Raw genomic sequence first — 7,926 nt, 5'->3', positions numbered from 1 at the left:
GGAAGACAAGATTCATGACTTATGGGGCTGTTATTGTCAGTAACGACCAGAGAGTCAGGATGGAAATGCATATATATTATTGGGCTATATTCCAAATGCATAGACAAACTCATGATCAAAAGGTAGGTTTGTTATGAGCAAACAAGAGTCCTGACAGGCATCCAAAGAGGGTAGTAGCAATATGGTGGGTCATTGCACAGAAAGAGAGAATGGCAGAAAACATGGCTCAGGAGAGGCTCAGGAGACTTCAAAACTGAAGATCTTGACTTAAATAGGGCAGGTAATTTACAAACAGAGGCAAAGGAGGGAACCATAATCACAACAATGAGGATACAGAATGAGGGAGTTGAGATGGTTGAAGTTAAGGTTGTGATAATACCCTCCCTCTCTGGAGCAGCCAATGGCAGTTTGTGGTCTCTCTGGAGGGTGACCATTCAGACACAGTGTAGGACATTCAAGGTGACCTGCATGGTAATCCTGAACCAGCCTGACAAACCCAAGCTGATTTTATGTGCTAACAAATATGCTGAGAGAAAAGACTGCAACTACTCCTCTCTTTTTGCTGAAGATGGTCTCAAAGCTTTTTTGAAAAGGCACCACTTAAATATCTCCTTGTGAGAAGACTGTCTGTTCTGGATCCAAGGTTCCTGCTCAAGAACAAAGAGGTAAGTGCCTGAATACACCACTATTCTCCTTGCAGAAGCTGGCTTCAATTAAGAAAAATTCTGTGATTAAATTCTGTGGGAGTTTTGTCACTTTTATGACCACAGCCTCATATCGGAGTCAGAATCCTTCAGGAACTTCAACCAACAAAGCGGAAGGTTGGATGAATTTGACAATGAACATTTATCCAACAAACTGTTTTGCCATCTTTTGAACATAGTAAAATCCTGCTCCTCTCAAATGGTCCAGTCGCTGTTGACCGAGGTTTTTCAGGTAACAAGAAGGTAATCATGGAGAACCTTAAAAGAGCATTCACTGATTTCTCAGCAGATAATTCATGACCATGTGAACCATGTTGGAGGGCTACTCCTCTCTACAGTTGCTGCCAGCCAGAAATATCACATGTATCTTGATAAACAAAAACAACTAAAGCAAGATGAGTGGAAAACAGAAGACGAAAGCACTAACTGAGGAGATAATTGAGATAAAAGCAAAAAAGGAGAATAGAGGAGGATATAAATGTACTGCTTAAGACTGCTGATCACAATGCTGAGCTGAGTCAGAAGGAAAACTGTGCTTCATCTCAAATTCAAAGGGACATCAAAGAGGTGCAAAAGAAAAAGAAAAAAAGCTGGAGGCTTTGGAAAAACAGCTGTCAAAAAAGCTGTCAGCTGTGGAAAAACAAGGAACCGGAACACACTCCTTAATAGACCCTGCCCTATTTGACATTACCTTGCGGAAATTTGTGATGTTTTGTGCAGTTTTTGTTTGTTTTTTCAACTGAATGGGATAAAAGCTAATAACATCAACTTAAGTTGATTTGTTTACATTTATGCATCATCTTTCTGAGTTAATGTGAGGTGAAATAAATATGTTGAGTTCATACACTGTATACTTAGAACACAACGTTTTGCCTAACATGGGTTTCACCAACAATGTTGAAATTGTTAACAAGTCAGGCACTACTGTTCAAATTGTGTCTATTGATGTGATTTTTATTTTATTTTTTGCATTGTGCTATGTTCATCCTGGTGCCAGTTAACATGTGCCTGTACTTTGACAGCTGACTTGGGTGAAGGTAAGATTTAGCACTCAACAATATACCAATTGAATAGTGGAAAACAAATATTATGGTTATAACAAAGCTATTCTCAGCTTATTGCTTCTTCAACCCAAAACCCTCCACCCAATGAAATGCTACATAATCATACTAAATAAACCAGAACCAGTCTGATACAGGAATTATGGTCTATTAGAAAGCAATGAAAACATGTATTGGATGAGGAAAAAGGGTATTAATACACTACAGAAAGAGTGGTGTGTGCTAGTGCAGCCTTATTGCTTTCCTCAACCCAAAACCCTCCACCCAATGAAATGCTACATAATCATACTAGTTAAACCAGAACCCCAAAACTAAAATAGATCTCAGGCAGGCCTGAGATGTTGCTCGGGAACACTGAAGCCAAAACTACAATGGCCACTTCACTCTAATAAGCACAAAAAAATAAAAACAACAAAAGAAAGGTACCTTTCTAAAGTCAGTTCTCTAGGTACAAATGTGAATCTCTCTCCTGAGTAGGATCTGCAACACGCTATCACTCGGCATGCAAGTGCGTCACACTCACTCTGAGCCCATCAGTGACCCAGGACATTATTCAGAAACTACCTTTAGCCTACTAGGCTAATACATTGATATGCTACTTCTCTACCCTAAGTGAAAAAAAAAAAAAAAACTTCCCACAACATACTCATAAGAAATTGTTAGACACAAATGGCAGTTATGCAAAGATTCTCAAATCACCACTGTGCTTTAGTAAATTTAATTTACCAAACTGGAAAACCATCTTGCTACCCACCACATACATCTTCACATTCCTCCCGCTCCAAAAAACTCTTAAAGGGGCGGTTACATATACATCACTATTCATCCCTGGATTACCAGATCATGTTTGCAATACATCAAACCACTACTAAACACATTTTCAGATGGGCTACATTAGTATTACTGTTGCCTTTCCATCAGCTGGAAGCAGTCTAGCCATTCTCCTCTGACCTTTGACATCAACAAGGCATTTTTGCCAAGATAACTGCCACTCACCGGATATTTTCTCTTTTTCAGACAATTTTTAAAAACTCTAGAGAATGGTTGGGCATGAAAATCCCAGTAGATTAACAATTTCTTGAATACTCAGACCAGTGCATATTCAAAGTCACTTACATCCTTTTTCTTCCCCATTCTGATGTTCTGTTTGAAATCCAGCGGGGCATCTTGACGTTGCCTAAATGTTTTCATTTGCTGCCATGTGATAAGACATTTGCAGTAATGAGCAGTGTATGTAATATATATACACAGCATCTAAAACCACAATACCACCACATAAAATGGTATATAAAATAATATTTAATTCAGTATTTTTGTCAGTTTAGATTATTTAATGTCACAAAAGTTATGCATTTAGAGTGACATTCATTTAGTAGAGTGTTTAAAATACCCAAACTTTTTGATCATATAATAGAAATAGAAACATGGTATCAGTATGTGGGTGGTTTTCAAGAGTACATAGCTACTCATAGAAACGTGGTATGAGTACGTGGGTGGGTTTCAAAGCATGAATTTCTTTGGGTGCTTCACAAACTCTAGTATGTAATTTATGTAGGTGCTTAGCCATATTTCTATTCCTTGGGGTTTCGTAGTTCTAGTGTCCTTTTGTGACTTGCTTATGCCTTTGTGTTACCAATTATGACAGCTTCACCACTGATAAGTGCCTGCCTCTGTTTTAACATAAACTAGAAGCATACCAAGCACATTAGCACAATCATGATTTTATTGGAAATATACAGAAAATACATTTTTAAAAAGCACAAACTTATTGTGTGGTAGGACACTACATGAACCTGTACTACATCTAGCTATAAGTTGAAATTAATCCTTTTCAAACCTTAATGAATTCTGCCATGTCTGTTTTAATAACATTTTAAAACTGAAATAATTTGCTGATTACATCTGATTGCGCCACACAGAGTACTGGACTCACATCGTTAACCTCTCTTAACATGTGGGAGTCCATGTCCATGTTGGTGATGATTTAAATCTGTACCCATTTCCCATGAGCTAAGAAACTTTAATCTGTCCATAAATATCTTGACTGTCTTTGACCCGGCATGTTGAGTAAATCTCACAGCTCAATAGTTTAATATAGTTGAGTTCTCAGCCTGACAGAGAACTAAGAGGTGTTATAAACCTTTCACAAGATAAAATACATGTAGAGTTTAAAATTGATGTTTTTTTAATCTGCACTTTTTAGCTATAAATATAACAAATGCATTGTGGATTCTAGGACAGAGCCATCATTACCAGTAGGAACATGAATGTGCATGATGGGTGACCAGTTACCTGATTTGTGTGATTTGGGTTGTAATTGCAAGCACCTTTATGAAAAAACCCCAGAACATTTTGTTCTGTATATTTTTATACTTTGCATACTCTTAGCAAAACTTTAGAAATGTCTACATATAGCAAGTTTTTATATTTGTCAGATTGGTACATAGTAAAGTGAACTTACCTTTCATTTGATTTTTAAATAGAATTCCAAACAAAACCACCATTATGACAACAAGTATTATAGTTAATGCTGCCAAGGCAATAACAATCCAGTGGTTATTTTCTGAAATTATGAAAAATATTTTGAATTAATACCACACAATGTATTTATAGGCAAATGTTGCCCCATACTAAAATTATACAGTACAATGAAGTTCCATTATTCCCAATGTGTCTTCAATATTATGAAAAGTCACACCTTCAGATGCACCTTCAACTGCAGTTCCATTCCCAAAGATTATCTTTCCACATGCAGCAACAGCACAGTAGTAAGTTCCAGTGAGGATGAGGTTCCTCTTGGGGAGCTGGTACACACAACTCTGTGTAAAATAGCCGGCCTCAGATCTCTTCTTACATTGATCACTGCTGTCTACATGTGTGTAAATGATTCCTGGATCAGATTATCCTGAGCCATATTTGAACCAGTAGACACTGTAGTTTCCTATACAGCTTGAAGTATCAGCTTGTACTGAACAATGCAGCATGGGAGATTCTCCCCTCTTGATAACCATTTTAATCAGAGCACTGTGGACATTCTTTTCAGCTTTAAAATGAATTAGGTAAAACAGAAAAGAGCAATCAAAAAACTAAAAGTGGTGTAAAACATAAAATATAAATGTAAACAATGTTGGCCATGGTGTAATGTTGGAGTGAATTATGTATGCTGACACAGCACAACTATATACCTTCAAACATCAAAAGGGCCCCAGATACAAACTCTATAATACTTGTGCTTATTTTTCCACACAAATATGTTCCTGCATCATCTTCTTTAATTTCATTAATGCTGAGATCAAAAACACCATCCACATTGATACTGAAGCGGCCACTGTTAAATGCGGGCTCAAATCTGTACTTTTTATTGTCCCCAAATGATCTCACAATATTATCTGGCAGCTTTCCAAAATTCTGCTTGTACCAGGCTAAATCATTATTTGTGTTTTCTTCAGCCATGTTGAGGTCACACTTTATGGTAATATTGTCTTCGTGCTTTACTGTTTTCATTTGAAGCTCGGGGATGTCAGATGTTTTTACTATATAAAAAAAATGTTAAGTTGAAGTGTTTAAAGGTGAAGAAATGTGTAATGACCTTATTCAGTAGCATGAAACATAAATATATTCAAGCAGAATGACACTCACCTGTTACAAAAAGACAAAAGGTGATAAAGAACCCAGCCATTGTTCCTGCTGAAGACAATAGTGAGGTTTAAAAGATTTCTTGTCAGTTCAGTAGAAAAACAGGCCACATACGATTGGACAGTTTAAAGTAGGGGGATGGATTTGATTGTTTCAGTAGTTTTGAGGAAATACAATGTTTACTTAGAACTAATTCACAAGCCATTTTAGATAAACAAAAAAAATAATATTGCAGCATTTTTAAACCTTATCTCTTCTCTATATATCAAATTTGATACCTTTGTATGTGCTTATAAAAGAATATAAAACCCTTTGACACACTTAATATTAAGCCTTCACAATATTTTAAACAACAGAATGAATAATAAAACTACATAAAATGGCCACCATTATCACTCAGCCAAGCCAAGAAGAGGCAAACATGAAAAATAAGGCAACAGGGATTCAAATTGCACAGGTACGGCAAAGTGAAAGAATCCATAGATTATTTGCCACAGTGAAAGTTTTTAGAATAACAAACTTTAATTTAGGTTTATACATACAATATTAACATGAAGAGCTCAAAGCATGTTTATTTTCACACCTGACTTAATTAAATATAATATACAAGAACAATTTATCAGGACTGCTACCATCTCTCAAACTGTACTGTAAATGGGAATTAAGTGTGTGTGTGTGTGTGTGTGTGTGTGTCTGCTTATCTGGTGTGATGATTGCCTCTAGAAGGCCTGCCAGCTGACTCTATCCAACCATGGGGCCCAGGGTCACCATTGAGCATGTCAATGCTTCTGGACCTATGCATTAAGTCATGTCACAATTTCCTCCTGGCTTATTTCTTGCTTAATGACCATAGACTATGATTTTGGGATTGCCCTAAAAGTAACTCACTACACACTTGAGTCTGGCTTCACTTCTCTACACGTTACAATTGGTGACCACAGGACCACTGCTGGCTAGATATTTTTGGGAAGCATACCTTTCTCAACACCGCACTGACAGTCATGGTACTGGTATGAATGTGTAACCCTAGTAATTTGGAGAAAGCAAGGAGGTGATTTTTTCCCCACAGTTTCCCTGGCATATTTAAACTGTGCAATATAACAAGGTTACTTGAACAATGATCTCTGTTCTAGAATGGCTAAACACATTTTAAAACCCTTACAAACATTTTTTTTCTGCAAACCCAGTTGCAGGCTCATTTTATTTTACAGTTATAGGAAGAGTAGACAGAATGCCCTGTCTGAATATGTAGTCCATACAGGTTACACAAAGACCTAACATAAATGACAATCTAAACCAAGCAAACATTAGAAAGGGATATTTAAACACACTGGCAAATGAAGAGCAGGTAGTAGACATTAACTCAAGGGGGATTAGAATTCCAGTCAGGTCTCCAGGTTTCAGTGGCTGGAGTGGCACATGCCAGGAGCCAACAGAATAGCACCCTCTTAGGTGGCTGCAATGGAACTTCAGAATTTTGCCCTCACATTCTTGGAGCCTGGGCAGTATGTCATAATGAAACTGAAACAAGAAAATAATAATGCTCACTGGGCCTAGGCGGGGTTTAGTCTTTTAGTAGTATATACTGTGGTCTGTGATGGATAGGAAAGGGATGCTCAGCTCCATGGAGCCAGTGTCCACAATCTTCAAGAGCATTTTTCATAGCCAAGAATTCCCATTTTACATTTACTGGATTTAGTTGATGTTTTTCCCCAAAGTGACTTACAATTATGAAGGAATACAACTTGAGCAACTGAGGGATAAGGGCCTTGTTGAGGGGCCCAGTTTCTTTCAGATGTACTAAGCATCCTTGAATAGGCACATAGATACAACTTGTCTGAGGTGCCCTGACATTGGGAAAGCACAGTCCCTGCTCCTGTTTCAAAGGCATCCACCTTGCCTACTAAAAGGAGTGTGGGGTCAAGGTGTTGGATATGGCAGTGAGCATGATGCATTCCTAGAGGTCCTGGAATGTCTGGTTGACAGAATAAGAAAACAAAATCTCTGGTAGTTGAATAAATGGTTGGCCACTTTATCACAGCTGTCTCCTGGATAAAGGGAGGATGGAAAATCTGTTGGACCTTGAGAACTGTGATTTGAATACCTCTGTCCTAGGTAATCCACACAGAGGTGAAGCCCCCCATCCTTCTTCACAATAAAAGAGAGTGGTGCAGCAGCAGGGGAGGGACATCCCTGAGATAGCAGCCCCATGAAATTTGTCTATGGCTAAAATTTCAGGACATGGCCTTGCTAGTACTCAGGCAGAATTTGTACGAGGAATTTTGTTTTGGGACTTTTGGGCAAGGGTGGGGACTTAAATTATGTGAAATACTCAGTGAGCTCCCCTCAGTCCCAGGGTTTTGTTGAGCTAGTCAGGGACATCAAAGAACAATAGTGCTATGCAGGAAATGGGTGATTAGAAAAAATGTGCTTGTGACGCTTGTGTCTCCACCATAAAAGCATAGATCATGAATGTGAAGGGCATTCCTCCCCTTGACTAAGTTTGTTGTGGACCATTTCCATAG

Source organism: Electrophorus electricus, chromosome 13 (genome assembly GCF_041902795.1).
Source record: "Electrophorus electricus isolate QZ-2024a chromosome 13, ASM4190279v1, whole genome shotgun sequence".
In the NCBI taxonomy this organism is placed as follows: domain Eukaryota; kingdom Metazoa; phylum Chordata; class Actinopteri; order Gymnotiformes; family Gymnotidae; genus Electrophorus; species Electrophorus electricus.
This window is presented reverse-complemented; position numbering follows the sequence as displayed.